Raw genomic sequence first — 17430 nt, forward strand, 5'->3', positions numbered from 1 at the left:
GTTCAATTAAATATTCAGTTAAAAGACTGATGACTCATATATTGTATAACCAAAATCTAAAGTTACTGGGGTTATCAGATGAGGACTGTTCATCAGGTTTTAACTACTGAACTGCTGAATGTGTACATTTTAAAAAGGTCACAAATTACAGAGATTTCCTAAGACTTTACCCCTTCTAAAATTAACTGCAGCTCTTCTCATTTTGGTTAAAAAATACTGAGGAACCTCATTAAGGAGCAGGTTTCTCATTTACATGAATAACCTGATTTACTGTGAGAAACAGAATATGTCAGCAGTTTACACTTCTTGCCAGCTGATGGCAAGGTGAGCACGTACAGAATACGTGCTTAGATATTTGAGTGATGCACTCTCTGAAGTGCAAGAAATAACGAGACTGTTCACACATTTTCACTGCACTTGGATACTTACCGGTAGTATGATTATAATAATAAGAATAAACCGTATTTTATATAGCAGAAAAAATAAACAATAAGAGGAGATAGCAGATAGAGATATAAAGAGAATCATGGTTACAACGAGGGTTTGGAATGCAGTAGGGAGGCAAAGGGGCAGACACAGAACCTAGTTAAATAAAAGCCCTTCTAAAAAAGAAGGTTTTGAGTCCGGATTTGAAAGAGCTGATGTCCTTCGGGATAGAGTTCCAGAGCTCTGGGGCGTGGCAGGAGAAGGCCCTGACACCCACAGCGTGTAGAGGGGCTTGGGGGATGGGCAGGAGACCAGAATTAGTGAAGCAGCAAGGCGGGGAATAGAACGATAGCAGCTCAGACAAGATGAGGTGCCAAGCCATGCCAAGCCCTATACAGTAAGAGAGCATGAGGATTTCGAAAGTCAACACGATACCTGACAGGAAGCCAGTGCAGGGACTCCAGGGTAGGGGTAATGTGATTCATATTTCAAAACGGCAGCCTACTCAAAATTAAGTGATGTCTTCAGAGCGGGTATTAGCAGTTTATATGCTGACTGCCTGTCCCAGCAAACACAGCAATGTGATCCCAGAGTGAGATGGCTTAGTGACCTCCATCCTGAGAAACAGCTGCAAACCCAATTCAAGAGCAATGGCATACACCTCCTCTTAAAATACTGCAGATATTAAGGAAATGTAGGCTAAGCCTAATTAAAGTAATAGTTGTGTGGTATTGATCATGTTAACTGGTGCCTAATGAAATGCCGCAGCAACAAAATGTTAAAAAATGTTAAATTATTAGATCTCCTATACTGAAATTGAACTAAAACTAAAACAGAATTGCTCATGGTGGGGGACTAACATCAAACTACTGTATATAAACTGTAACTACAGGACTGAGCACAAATGCTTGTTTTACACTACATCTCTGCATTCCCTGATCCTTGGCATTAGGATGTCTAGGCATTACGCATCCCATTAACTGAATCATTACCTTGGCTAAGGCCATTTAGAGCTGCCAAATATTAAAGCAAAGCCTCTTAAAAAGATGAAGTTCAGATTCCACAGAAAGGGTATTTTTGAAAGGGTGGGTGGGTGGATAATTCTGTGAATCAGCAGTGCTCTCTCTTAAAATGTTCAGACCTTTTGTCAAATTTCCAAACATCTCGCTGCCCACCACATACCGTCTGTTTTTTTACACTCTATTACTTTTGGGAATCCAAGCACAATGAAGAAATAAACTGTACTCTATACTTAATATTTGTAATATACACACCTGCAGTTATGTGAAATTTTCTTTGATTACTACAAAAAACATATCTGCGGAGCACAGCAGTGTCCGCGCTGCTGCCATGAACCTACAGGGCTGGCGGGGTGGCCAGTCTGAGAATTTGGAACCGCAGTTCCCCTTTAAATCTGATACCATGTGACATTATTCTTCTCTGAATAATCCCCGAGTTAATTTCACTGACCACCAGGAGTCCCCAGACTAGAGCTCAAAACACTTCACCTCTTAAGCCGTCAAATATACTGGACAAAAATCCCATTTAAAATGATGTTAAAGAAAAGGCCACTGAAGTAGAGGAGTGTAAAATGAAGTCACAAAAGCAATAGTTTCCATAACCACAGTTGCTGGGAGGGAGAGAGAATACAGCCACAGTTCGATTTCTAATTTGTTTTAGGCGCCTTGGGCTCCATACTTCATCAAAGCAACAAAAGCTTGCTTACTTACTTACCCTGCCTCTCATCAAAACCAAAAGAAAGGTTTCTGGAAAGAAATCAAAACACTGTTAAGAGTACTACTACGCATAAAGGGGCTTAGAGGTGCATACATATTTGCAAGTGAACCAACCTTTGTAGTACTGAACTGGTGTAATTAGAATAATAACCTTTTCAGGTTGTTATAACTGCTGGTATACAACTGCTCATGATATGAAAACCTAAACGTGAACTTTTTTCATTTCAAACACACTGCACTGATATTGGAACACAGGAATCTACTTGACACAGACAAAATAAGACAATTATTGTAACCATTGCTTTGATACATACTGTACATTAACAGCACTTTCTCAAGCAGACCACTAGAGCAACGTCCTGTTCCTCAGAACCAGAATCTATGAATCATGTTCGCGACTGCGAATCAGCCACACAATCACGAACCAGAGCACGCAAAGGAAAACTACCCAGAAGTGCATTTAAAAAGGAGAAAGGCACTTCTTTACCCACAGGATGGTGGGAGGCTGGAACAAGCTGCCCAACCAGTGGCTGAAGCTGATACCCTGACTTCTTTCAAGAAACAGCTTATTAAAATTAGCTAATTAAAGGGCCAGAATGGCTGAATGGCACCTCTCATTTTTAATCTAACGGTCTTAAGTTTGGTTTATTTTATACAACGAATTTGGACGGCACAGACTGGCTTCTCTGAGGCCTCTCCCCATGAGTGAAGAGGCTGTGGTGCCTCTCTTCCCTACAGTCGGTTCTAGTTACAGAACTACCCTTACTTTAGAAAGCGCTGGCCGGCCAACTAAATGTATCGTTTGCTTTGTAATACTTAATAAAAAATCGTTGTCAATCAAATGCAACTGCATTGCAAATTAATAGCATTAGTAACATTTTCTAACATTTTAAGAAATATGAATCATCCCGTAACTTCTCCAATGATTACACAGTTCAGTGCAGTTAAACCGTTTCAGGGTTTAAAAAAGAGAGGAGATTGGGAGGCACTTCTTTGCACAAGGGTTGTGGGAGTCTGGAAGAAATGACTCATCTACTGTATGTTGTTGGAGCTGATATCCTTGCATCTTTCAAGAAAACAGCTGGTTGAGATCCTTGGATAATCTGGCTACTAGCAACCACAATCCATCAGAAAGTAAACTCCAGGCCTCCACAGTTCTCGCCTTGAATAAGTGTCTCGCTAATAAATGTATGTATTCGACACAGGGAATGAGAATATGTGCTTCTACTGAAGTAGGCCCAGAAATGTCTTCTCAACACCTGTAGTTTTCAATTACACTAATAGGAGGCTCCACTCAAGCTATCTATAATTAAAAATAAGATTAAGTGGCATTCTTATACACATAACCCTAGAAGATACATATTAAGTCACTCTCAGTGGTTTGGAGGAACACTTAATTAAGTTTACAGTGACTGTTTTTTTTGTGAAGGAATCAATCTACTGCTTGGGGAATAAGCAATAATCTCATTTCTGAATAGCTAATTCTGAGCATTCATTTATTAGTTTCACCTACTGGACAATTCTTCAGCTAAATTCAGTTCAGTTTATTTGTCACGTGCACAAGTGCTTTACAAACACATTAAAGGAATCACCAAAAACATAAACACAGAACAGCAGCAGCAACAACAAGTTAAATAACACGCAATTTGTTTTTAAAAGTCAGACAAAAGTCAGAAAAAAAAACATATAAGCATGAGCCAGTGGTAGGGGTAGAGTTCAGTAATCTCACAGTTTGTGGGAAGAATCTCTGAATCTGGATGTTCGTGCCTTTATGCTCCTAAAATGCTTACCAGAGGGAATGGGGGAGAAAAGTGAGACTTCATAAGGGTCCTATTCAGCTTCCAGCACTTCAGCTCTCTTAAGGTTTTATTATTGCAAGTAGTTTTTAATCAATTTCTCAGTATGTTTACAGCAGATGTGTAATCGAATGAGCCAAAAGAGAGTGGTTTGGAAATTCTCAATTTTAAAAACTCTTTATTTGTTTAGTTTCGAGGATCGGTAAATTCCACAGCTTATTCACAGGCAGTACCGACTATCACAAAAAAAGCCATTCGTGTAGAGAAATGCCCACACTGGAATGGAAATTGGTCGTTTATAGACAGTGACTGTAAATGAAAGAAAAAGACCATCCCTTGCTCAAGAGTAGAGTGTGTCTGGTGTGATCAGTTCTGGTTATGGGACTACACAGTGAGAAGGAAAATCATCTTTTTGTATATTTGTCTACACAATCCTAGGAAAACAATCTGCTGAAAGTTTTTGTTTTGTTTTGACATACAGTAAGCTTCAATGAAAGCCATGAAGGCTACTATGTATATCCAGCAGGCCTGTGGTTTTGTTTTGTGTCATGTGTGTATTGTATTGTATCGTCTTGTATTACGGCCGCAATGCAAGAATGAAGTGCTTTTTGCAATAGCGAAGAGCACCTTTTCTGCCAGTCACCAGGAAGCTGGGACTGAGAGCAAACTGCGAGTGAAAAACATATGAAAAATTAAAGAGGCCTCTCTTTAGAGAGGACCATAGAATGTGCAATAAGGCTCTATCAGTTTTTATCCTGATGCTTTGTGTCCTCCAATCCATCTCCTAGCAAGAGGCATGTGAAGAGCTGTAACAATATGCTGAAGGACGCCCAAACTCAAAAAAGGGAAAAATAAAGCACAGCAGTCACGAAGACGAACAGGAACAAGGGACGTGTCAACCTGGTGGAGTGGAAAGGCAGACTTGTCGAGTGCTTCCATCTTCAGACTCTGACTCAGAAAAATAAAATACCCAAAGGGAGGCCGCCTGCCATCACACTGAGCGATGACTACTGTTGCATAGCTTTGCTGCTTTAGAGGTCACAGTCTACCAGGGTATACACACACCGTGCAGTACATTACCACCAATTTAAAACCAGGAAAAACAGGATCAATTAAACAAGTATTTCTTTCACTCATATACTTCAGGGCTCAGACTGAATGAAACCAAGAAAATATTAGAGCTCGAGAAAAACCGTGCAGTTCTAGGACTAGAGTTTGACTAAAGCAACTATTGATAAGAGCAGGTGAATATGAACTCAGCCTCTCACCCGCATTTACCAGTTTTAAGAGGTGAACTTTCAGTTGTTTGCCCTTTGTCAGTAGAAGGTGCTCATTAAACTGTACAGGAACAAGGAAAGGTTTATTCCGTGCTGAAAAGAAAAGAAACACAACCTTCTTCAGCCTTCTTCAGGCTCCACAGCTGAAACGTTGTGTTTCTTTTCTTCTCTTTTCAGCATGGAATTAACCTATTTCTTGTTCCTTTGCAGCCTACACATGCTGACGCAGCTACCTACTTAAATTGGACAGGCCATAGTAAAGAGTGTGAATTTAGCACGTTGCAGCTGACTTTAAGTTAATGAAAGACTCACTGTGATGAGTTCGACAGATTAGCATGACTCTAACAGGTTGTGAACTAATGACAGAAAACGGATGAAATATGTAAATTACTAATCCTGATTTTGTACGAAATATGACCTACAGATTGTTGTTAACAGTAAAAATTGAGGTTTTATCTTACACTATTTGTCTTATTAAAATATAATGTTTTGCTAATAATAAACTAGTTTATTAACAAGGCTGAATTTAGGTGCCTGCGTCACTCAGAGTAGATTTTAAACAAATTCCACATCATAGCTTTAGAGTCTTACTACTGTGCATTGCAGAGTATAATTTATCAGAAACAAAGCTTCAGCTAACTGCCTTCATTTAACCTCCAAATGAAATTACTAGCATACTAGTGAAAAAGCCATGTGAAAATTATACCTGTCACAATGCATAATTGTATAATCCATTAATCAAAACCAAATATGCACTATCCTTTATCAAAGAGCTCAATAAACACCATTAAAGAGCTAAACTTAAGTCACTAATCACCTCAGAAGTTCATACTTCAGATTTCCTCTTCTATCACTGAACCACCATTGGATACAACTCAGGAATAAAAGTATAAACCAAAAACAATAATTCTTTGCTCAATTTAATAAAAAGTTGACACTTGAATTGTGACACAAACATATGCAATATGATTTAAGGTCCTATAAATTTCTAAATGTAATTTCTGGTTGGACAGGAAAAAAAAGGTATTCCTGGTATCTCTGGAGTGACATACAAGTACTGCACCTGGACTAATTTGCAAAACTCCCAGTTTCTGTCTGTTTAGCATAGTATGAACCACACCCGAAGAAGGCTCCACAGCCGAAACGTTGTGTTTTCTTTCTTCTCTTTCCAGTATGGACTAAACCTATTACTTGTTCCTTTGCAGCCTACGCATGCTGACGCATCTACCCCCCTGAGCTAGTATGAATCATGTATGATTACAGCAAAAATGATCACGCAATTAAAATGAGCTGCATTTTTTATGACGTTCCCTCAAATGCTTGCTTTCAGAGCAAATACGGGCAGGAGTTAACAAACAGATCTATTGCTTGACTGAAACGTCCATGTTTTGCTGGTACTTGCCTTGTATTGAAGCAATCTTACCTATACAGACAAGTGAGTATGAACGCTCAAGTGACAAAGTATCTTTCAATGTACTTTTATGCTCCACAAAAAAGTTAAAGAATTAATCGCAATCCTAATGTTCTGTAGTTCTATTCCTGTTTCTCCCAAGGCATACATAGTTCTTTAAGTTATTGTGAAATTTTAGTTATTCATGGTTCCCCTGGGTCAGATGCCTGCATTGAATGATTATGGTATCCTATTCATTAAGCATTAAAGACAGAGGTGGGTAGGAAAGTACAGCTGAGCAAGCCAAGTCGATTCTACTCTGCATTTAAAAAGCTAGCTATCTGCTCCAAGCTTTGCTATAGTACAAACACGAATGTGCAGAATTCTTTAGGGAATGTACCAAGAAGTCATTAAGATAACTCTTTGATAGCATTTTCAAAGTCTTTTCTGCAAAACAGCAGTGAATTCCAAGTACCAGCTGTAGTCTAAACAACAGAATAAATCATTACCTTCTGTAGAGCAATTTACCCTACGTACCCTGAAATATTTTCAGGTTTTATATTTTCATGATGCAAAATAATGTTTGTTAGACAAAATACTTTAAATAAACACCATAACACTATCTAGATAGGCACAGTAGCTGGATATGTTGTTAATGTAATGTATGCAATCTAATTCTTTATTAAAATGGACCCCCAGAGACTAATGAAATTATTTTAAAAATCATTAACACAAATAACATACCATAGAAACTGCTATTTCTCTAAACGTTGGGCACTATATAACGTTATTCACCTATTATTATTCTGGCATCTAAAATGTAATTAGGAACATCAGATTTACAAAAACTCAAATTTTGTTACTTTTATATTGGCTGCATTGCCCCATGTCTCATTAATAAATGAGATTTAAAGAATAGGCAATCTAACTTTGTGCTTTTAGCAAATGCCCACTGCACATGTTTGATATACTTTCTCATATTTTAAATGAAATATTTCTAATTTGTAGCACCTCTGTTAGTAGGGTACTCCAGAGTATGTAACCAAACATTGAGCATTTTTTATACTGAAACTGACGTCCAGACTTCTGTTTTGCGCATATACGTAAACACGAGTCTTCTCCCATTAGGAGAGTTCTGCGTTTTGTGCCATTTATATCACTAACTTTCTAAGCATCTTCTCACATTAAGCATTACATGGATGCTGCTCTGTACAGTGTATGTTAGCATTTCTTTCAAAGAGCAATCACACCAGGACAGGCTGCCAAAACAGCCTGTCAACAAGCGGGATTAAAGTTATCAATTAATCAGAAGCTCCCAGTTTCACAAATGAACAAACAAAGGACTTTGTGAATATCTAAAATGTTAAGCTGCATGTTTACCATTACGGTTACTTTTTTGTAAAAACAAATCTATATTCACTTATGGAAAAATACACTTGCAGCTTAAGACAGAATTTGAGCTTTGTTCTTAAATAGAAAGTAATTTATTTTTCGTTTTGGCCCAGGGCACTTCCACACATTATTCTTTCTGTCTAAACTCAGAATCTTATGGGAGTAGTTGAGAAAGGAATGTGTGGTGTGACATTCAACTACAGTACTTTACAATGTTTTATAATACCTTTGGGGCTGGCATTATTTTATTCAACGTGCAACACATCATTCTGCATAACACCATGAAACGTATCATTTGTGCTCTTGGTTAGAGATCTGAAATGTGTAACGTGAGATTAAAGTATACCATCAGTTGCATTTGGGAGGAAGTTGGTGTCCACTTGTGAGGTAATATATTGAAAAACCTATGGTTCTATCTCACTGGTTGTCCACACAGAAAAGAAACTGAGTGTGATGGTTTTTAAAGGCCACATCGTTGGTTGAAAGAGTCCAACCAATTCTAAATCGGTTCTAATTAATTCTAAATTAATATTTTTATCTTTACCTTATCTATCTTGATAAAAATCTTAACCGAGTTTATTACATAAATTCGGAAGAGATGGTTATGCATTTACTTCACCTCGATGATGTTTAGTAGGCATGTTTTAGTATGAGTTTAGGAGGGACAGTAACCAAGGATGTCCTCATCTCTGCTGCTCTGACTCAGAATTCTCCATGACACTTCCCCAAAAAATCTAAAATACCCACGGTAAGCCACTCTCTCTTCTATTCATTCGCCTTTCTGCCTCCCTCCTCTACACCATCTCCACCTCTGCAGAAAATCCTTGTCTAATCCTTGTCAGTCTGTATGGGGGTCCTCACTACAGTCAAATAGCTGGCCCTCATCCAAGCAGGTTCAGTCAAAAACACTTTCCAACTCCTCAATAAACACTCCTAAAAACACTTTCTCACTGGGGTCTGAAATTCCTTAACAGACGCAATGTCACACATACTTTGTCACAAAAAAACAGCAAATGTGGGAAAAATGTGGCCCTAACAAAAACAACAGTAAAGAGAAAATGTGAACTTCTCTATTCCTTCCAACAGACCACGAGACAATTTGACAGGTACCATATTTATTTTCATCGTATCCATAAAAGATATATAATCACTACGGTTGAGGTGATTTCTTAAGTAGAAGAGGGGGTGAAGCCATAAAATACTCACAGTAAAGCTTTAAAGAACAAGTTATGTTACTGAACCCAAGACAATAAGATCTTTCTAGAATCGCAAGATGCTCAGAAGGTTATTTGGATTAGAGGAGGAAAAGTGATGTGTGATGGAGCTCAGACCTGTTTAAAAGACTGTGTTTGTGCTCTTTACTGTCAAATGTTCATAACGTTTTATCATAAAAACCCTCAGCATGACGTCATTTTCAAAGGCCTCCAAAGAACTGCAATTCTCAGACAATTAGCGACCACTGATATGATTTCCTGGCTTTCCGCCTTAATTTTTCCCCTCACTAATGGCTTTTGTTTCCATGCATTGTTTTGGAGTTCTTCATGAAGGAAACAACTATCCTCGTCACAGAGAATTGCCTTTCTCTCTAGTGCCATCTGTTTTATATTCAGTTAGAGGACTGACCACCTACGTGTGTATACTGGACTGGAAAACACCCAGACTTGACAGGAAGGACAACAGCATTCGCTTCCTCTCTCATTAAGGAAGCCCAGCACAAGATTCTCAAATACCGGCTGCACACAGGCAACACAGAAGTTTCAACAGCCACGCTTTTCTCAAGGTTGAAGTACAGGTCGTGTACTTTTCCAGGCGTGGAAGGAATTCTGCAAAACTAAATCTGCTGTGTCAGTGCACACTGCACTGAAAAACTGGTCATATTTTTGTCTTTGAAATGTATCCCATATGGATATTCAAATTAAAGGTAGGTCATTACGCCCATGGTGCTCTGCAGCACAACAAAAATCTATTTTACAATTGCATGCAATTATAATGAGAATACAGTGAAGGACTAAAGAAGCTTTTGCCTTGTGTTGCAATATAATTGTGAATAACATCTGCTTATAAAGCATCACAGGGCTTTGCAATACACTCATAGCCTCTTTGCAGTTTATGACTCTTAGACTCATCTCTTATTTTCACATTTGTACAATATGTCTCACCTCAGACAGAGGCAGCTCTTGGAAAACTAGCTGTGCATGAACAAGAAACACTGGTGTTCTTCAACAATCAAAAGGCCAAACTTGTGTGAAGTAATTAGAGGAGTATCTCAGGGATCAGTACTACGACCACTGTTTTGCCTAATTTATAGCAATATAATGTAATGTATAGTTAGTAAACTACTCATACTTGCAGACAACAGCAAAAACCGATGATTATCAAACACAACAGAAGCAGAAAGTGACATTTAAAAGGTTTTACATAAAATTCAACGTTGGGCAAACTCCTGGCCAATGACATTTAATGTATTTAAGTACAGGTAGAAAAACCAGACCAAAACTAAGCTTGAAAAGGATACTTATGAACAAGACTTAAATTAAGTAAATGACAGGATACACAGTTAAAAGTTTAGAATCAAAGTAATTGGTTCTTATGTTAACATTGCACAATGTACTACCAGGAACTGTAGAATATTGGACACACCTTTGCTGAAGGAGCTGAACCTTTTAAGTTTTGAACGGAGGAAAATATGAGGGGATCTGCTCCAGGTATTCAAAATTCTTCTTCAGAATAAACAGTAAAACACAAACGAGAGGACAGAAATGGAAACAATGTGGAAGAGCATTAAAAACTGAAAACAGGAAGCCCTTCTTTATGCAAGGTGTGGGGGCAGCCGTGTTATGGAATCCGATACCCTGGATTCCTCCAAGAAAAGGATGTATGAATTTCTTGGATAAATTAACTATTAACTACCAAAAAGGTTAAAATACCTTCTTATTTTACCTTATATTCTTAGATGCAATAACAAAACAGGCTACTAGACATGGTACACCTAGCAAAAAGGTCATGTCTGGCCAACATTTTTTGGTAAATTTTACACCTTACATTGAAAAATGTAATTTCACAGCAAAACAACACTACAGGTGGCAGCATACGATGGTGTGTTTCTTCAAGAAAACCTCGAGAGTCTCTTTCTGGAGGTTTTCTGGTAACACTGAATTGGCTACGGGGAAATTGTGCTTCTAGTTGCTTTTAAGTGAAAAGGAAGTTGCGATAACTATTTTCAGCTTAGCGTTGACTCATTTCTTGATCTTTGTATATCCGTTCAAGAAATTCTAGACACTATTCAAACACTAAAATCTTACTAGTAACACCACCTTTTTCATATGTGATGGATTACTAGGAGAAGAGTTGTCTGAGGAAGCTCAATAATGGACCACCATGGAAACTGGAGTATGCTGAGAAAACTCTTACAGTACATACAAACACCACACAGATAGCACCTGAAGAATTGAACCCAGGACCCCAGCACAAATGCTAATGCCTGTGGCATTATGCTGCCCTTTTAATACAAATATTATTTGAAATATGATTCCTCTAAATGAAAATTCATTCCTGCTCAATCATTTTTGAAAACTTGACATGCTAACAATCTCACGTTGGCTACAACTGTATATGTCAGCATTTCTGTGCATTTTCCCTCATCCATTATAAAGGTCTGGTGGACTCCGAGGGGAACTGTGGTGGTTTTTAGCTTGCCAAGAGACTTACAGGCAGTTCAATGAATACAACACACATCTGGAATCTGGTTCCAGTTTCCGATTATGAAATAACACACAAATCCCTCAAACACATGTACAGTCGTCCGAAACCTTTCCAGAACACGCAGGACAGTCAAACCGGTTGTATGGACGTTTAAGGTATTTAAGTGTATTTCATGTTAAACATCAAATCCTAAAAGAAAAACAACTAACCACCATACAATGTTTCTTAAAGGTTCTGACCGATTTCTTTTTCTTTAACAAAACCGGTGGAAAAAATAAAAACACATCTTTCAGGGTCAATAATGCTTAAAGGGCAATAAAAACATTTCCTTTAATTTTGAAGCACTGGAAACGTGTTTCCTTTTTTCAAAACAATGTGATCAATTTAGAACAGGCTCCATATAGGGGATAAAGTATTCTTTTTATTGTTTCTTTTCATTTTGCGAGGGTCAGATGGTTGGTACAGTGCCTTACAAAATTATTCACCTCCAGTCTGAGCATTCAGGTTTTGATATAAAACATTCATTTAAAAAAAATCGGTGATACTGTGTGAATTCATGTGCATACACACAAGGTGCAGGTTTTTTTTCTTTTCTTTCAGGTAATATAAAGAAATTTGGCAGTACATTTGAATTTGAGAATAAGAGGAATGATTGTTTTTTATTCAAAGAGTTGTGGGAGTATGGAACAAGTTTCTCAGCCATATCATTGAAACTAATAAACTAGTTTCTTTAATGTTTACAATCCCTGGATCAATTAGTGACTAACTACCAAACTAAATGGGACAAATGGCCTTTTTTTCCATTTGTAACCTTTCTTCATGCTTTTATGTTTGTGAGAAGAAGATAAGATCATCTAGGCTTCTTTTCTTTCTGATATTAGTACTCCCCTCTCTCCTTATATCCCTTCCATAAGAACAGCTCAGGCCAAGAGCCTGACAAACGTTCTTACTCATTTCTCTCCATACTGAAATTCGAAACACGCAGATGAGTCTGAACTCACTGTTTCACAATGAGATGGGAGATTCTCTGAAGTGTGAACCACTAGCGTGCGTTCGGTCAATCTGAAACTAACAAAAATAGAAGGATGGAGGTCCATGTGAAATCACCAAATGCAAGACTTAACTGCAAGAATCAAATAACCTACAGGGGGATGTGGGAGTTTCCCAGCCGGCCTTAACTCTCCAGCCAGGCTTTTCACATTATGAATGGCTTAGCAGTTGGCCATGATAAAAAAAAAGCAGGAGCTCCCAAGCAGGTTAAAAAGTCATTATTGAAGAGGGGCCCTCTGGCAGGTTGCAATCGAGTGGGTATATGACCAAAAATCAAGGCGATATCAAATCATTTCTTTGAAAAATGGAGGAAATTCTACGTGTTACACATTGTAGTTTTATTACTGTGATAAGCCATTTTGAGATCACAAACTAATTTGCTCTGATGAGATGTATGTGCCATAAACAATATTCCTCCAAAGCCATGAAAAGAATGACATTCCTGTCCCTGTCAGGTGTCGGACCTGCCAATCAGTACAAAAGGCAAACACTAGCTTCCAGGATGTGCAGATTTATTTAACAGGATCTACTTAACAAGACCCTAATGACACCTCCGCACAGAAAACACACTCATCTGTGTGAGACTGTGCACCGGGGCAGTAAAAGAAAGCAAATCACAACTCATCAGACATGCTTCCCTGCTGTGCCACAGGCTGGATAGGAATCCTCCAGCAATTAAAAGCTGTAAACGTACTCCCCTTTATATGTCCTGTTTCAAACACAGAGGTTTCACTGCTTCCAGAAGACTTATACAGTGCTGTGAATTAGCGCAAGTGCTATTAATCAGTACAGTTGTATGCAAAAGTTTGGGCACCCCTGGCCAAATTACATACTTTTCTAAGTGAAAAGAAGTTAACACAACCTCTGCAGCGAACAAATTTAAACTGGACATATTTCTTGCACTGCATGTTTGAGATCTACCCACAGATTTTCAATAATATTCAAGTCTGGGGACTGGGAAAGCCAATCCAAAACCTTAATCTTTAATTTCTTGAAGTAGTTCATGGTTGATTTTGAGATAAGTTTTGGATCATTGTCCTGTTGTAATATCCAACCTCTTTTCAGCTTTAGTTTCTTCCCTGTGGGATATTAGCTTCCAGGATTTGTTGATATTTAGTAGAATCTATTCTTCCCTCTACCCACACAATATTTCCTGTGCCACTGGTTGTCACAAAACCCCAAAGCATAATAAGATCCACCCCCATGCTTAACAATTGGCAAGGTGTTCTTTTCTTCAATTGCTCCTCCTTTTTTTCTCCAAACGTACCTTCGGTGATTGTAGCCAAAGAGTTCAATCTTTACTTCAGCAGACCACAGCACTTGGTTCCAAAACGCCTCTGGCTTATCTAAGCGTTGTGTTGCATACTTCAGACGTTGACTTTTGTGATGAGATCAAAGGTAAGGTTTCCTTCTGATGACTCTTCCATACAGATCATGTTTGTGCAAACAACGCTGCACAGTGGACCGGTGCACCACTACTCCTGTGCCAGCTAAGCCTTCCTGCAGGTCCTCTGCAGTGATATTTGGAGGTTTAGCTTTGCATTCCTGACCAGTCTACAAGCAGTTCTATCAGAGATTTTTCTTTGTCTTCTAGATCTCGTCTCGACTTTTACAGTTCCCCTTAACTTCCATTACTTAATGACATTTCAGACAGTGGAAATTGCAAGCAGGAAGAATTTAGATATCTTTTTACAGCCTTCCCCTGCTTCCCCTAATTATCTTTATTTTCTGATCCTCAGTCAGCTGCTTCGAGGAGCTCATGGTTGTTGAGTGTAAGCACAACAGCCTGAAAAGTTCGAAGAGTCAGAGAATTTACGAGGCTCTGGAATGGTCATCGCCTGACTTAGATTTAGGCCAAACGAGTCAATTAAGTTCTGAGACCTTACAAAAAAATAACACTAGTGAATCGAATGGAAGGGTACCCAAACTTTTGCACGTGTTCCATTTACTGTTTTATTTTTTCCAATCTGTTAAATTCCGCAAATAAATAGGAACTGTGTATTAAAATTTGCAGAACTAAGTCAAGTTTAAGTTTGTTCGCTGCAAAGGTTGTGTTAACTTCTTTTCACTTAGAAAATCACCAAAGCATGTAATTTGGCCAGGGGTGCCCAAACTTTTGCATACAACTGTATATTACGTCATCCATATTTAGGGGTTTCAAACATTTTAGATTTGGGATATATTAATAAAGCATGATTGTAGAGAGATGTAAATTCGGTATATTCCAACCTCTACTGCAGATGAATTGCATGTTAGTATTTAAAACCTTAACCATTTGTAATCCTTACCGTAAAATGAGCCAAAACTCCTCATTCTAACCCTGCTCTATAGTTAGGTGTATTTAATTACACTTTACATTGGTTTTTAACATTGTTAATCACACGTTAATAGTTAATTTACAGACTGATGTATCAGGATCCTACACTAAAGTGTCACCTGTATGCATGCCCACTACTGTGAGTCATGGAACTGTGGGCATTATCCTGTCAAAATAATAATGCTAACAACTAATGACTTGTTTTTTACTGTAGAGATAATCCCATTTTACAAACTGCAGCGGCAGTACCCCATAACAGCATTTCCTGCCATTCCTTAGTAAAGGCTGCTGTTGATGTTGAATATTAATTATTAACGATCACGGAAACCATCTCTCGCCATGGTTCTGTGAGTTCACTTATTATCTCTATCCCTCAGCCCCATGACAAAAAGTAATATTGAGTAGGAACGTGTTGTCAGGGTCCCACACACTTGCCTACCTTCTTCCGGGCTCAGTGCAGCACAGATGTGCGTCTGGAAGCGCTGGGAAACGAGTCAGGGAAGCATTCCAGACTGAACAACATGGTAACTTGGCATTGACATCGTTATTGAGGACAGAGATCGCGCTTTATTACAGACAGTCTTACATTATTTGCCCGTGAGATGGAAACGAGAGAGCCCATCAGCAGAAGGTCTGGCAATAACGTGTCTCCAGAAAAGCAATCTTTCTTCTCCTAACGGAAACTGAACAAACATGCTTGTTTAAACTACCGCACTTTGAGGGGGTACTAGTTCAGGGCTACTCTCTACGCTGCCGTGCCTCAAACCAACAAAACAGAAAAGAGAAAATGGACTTCATGGAAACTGCAGGTCAGACAAACTATGGCGACGAGGGCACGCCTTCTGATATTCATTTATAAAACAACACACAGAACCAAGTCACTTAATATCAGAATGGAATTGATTTTTAAGAAGCACACTATTTCAATAAACCCATTCTTTCTAAAAATAAATTCAGATATAGGAATTATTCTTCGCTTTTATGTCCCAACTTAGAATTACTAATTAAAGTTGTCTGGTCTCACCAAAGTAACCCTGCATCAACATAGGGTAGGGGAACTGAAGGTCACATAGATTTTGGTCAGTTAGAATTGGCCAGACTAGTGGAGGTCAGGCAATGATTTTACAGCCCCATTTAGTACTCTTTGCTACAGGCAGCAAAAGGGAAAGTCTGGATTCAAAATTACAGTGTCCAGGATATAGCCCTTTCTGTGCACTGCGTGGAGGCCCCTCCAGAGCTCTGCCATGATATGACCTAACCCAGCGAGTAAAACTAAAGCGGTCTTCAAAATTTAACAGCATGAAAAGCACCTACAACTGCTCCCAGCTGGGATCAAACTCTTTGTAACCATCTATAGGAATACAATCTGTACAGTTGGCACCAAAGATGTCAGATTGGTGAACACCTAAATGTTCTCACATGTATTGGCAGGGAACATTATGCCATATCTTTAAAATCTTTTAACGTTCCTGACAAATATGCTGCTTTGTGTTTTATCAGAGCAGACTACTAATCTGATTCAGATGGGACACACACCTGGCCAGCAGATTGTAATGTAGTCACACCTAATATGGGTTAATGTGCTGCATTATAATTGAACAGAACAGAATTACATACTAGAAGATCACCAACACTTAAGTCTATTTTCCTAGCAGAGATAAGGGCCTCAGGAACACACTGAACAAAAGGGCAACATAAAGTTGAATGACAGCTCATGAAGGCCAGACCTTGTAATGCTCTGGCACAGAGGAGTTTATCCGCATACAAGAGCTTTCCAATCTCTCACACACACCTCACCATCAATAAGGGACATTAACGACTGTACTAACACTCATCAACAAAAATGTGAAAACCTAGCAAGCTTTTTACTAATCGGCAGCAAAGTGACAGTTATTGCATTTGGAAATTTACACACTCTACATATCTCTATGCTGTATTCCCTGTTGTAAAGGGCTCTTGTTGCGTACAGTAGTTCATTTTAAAAGCACAAAGAGCCATCCAAGATCAAGTATCAGATGCAGCGGCTCTTTTGAAAAAAAAATAAAATAAAAAGACTTAACCAATTAAGAAGCTGGCAACCACACTTGGCTTTGTAAATTGGAACACTTCCTACACACAGTGGGCACACGGTGTTCTTTATAGAATAGAGATGGGCACTCCTGGTCCTGGAGAGTCCCCATCCAGCTTGTCTGATAAATAACCATTGAATCACCCATCTCTAAAGATTTAAAACCATTGTACTGCGATCAGTAAGCAGGTGAGTTAGTGAAGTTTGTTAAGAAACACACACAATCGTTAGGAACACTTGAATGTTGTCTTGCGATAGGAAAAATTTAGTTATTAC

General features: G+C 38.6%; 1 protein-coding gene across 1 annotated transcript in view; it reads right to left on the reverse strand.

Annotated features, from left to right (window-relative positions):
• tspan5a (tetraspanin 5a) overlaps nucleotides 1-17430 on the reverse strand; it is a 54404-nt gene that overhangs the window by 23376 nt on the left and 13598 nt on the right. The window lies entirely within an intron of this gene.

This window comes from Lepisosteus oculatus, chromosome 1 (assembly GCF_040954835.1).
Source record: "Lepisosteus oculatus isolate fLepOcu1 chromosome 1, fLepOcu1.hap2, whole genome shotgun sequence".
Taxonomy (NCBI): domain Eukaryota; kingdom Metazoa; phylum Chordata; class Actinopteri; order Semionotiformes; family Lepisosteidae; genus Lepisosteus; species Lepisosteus oculatus.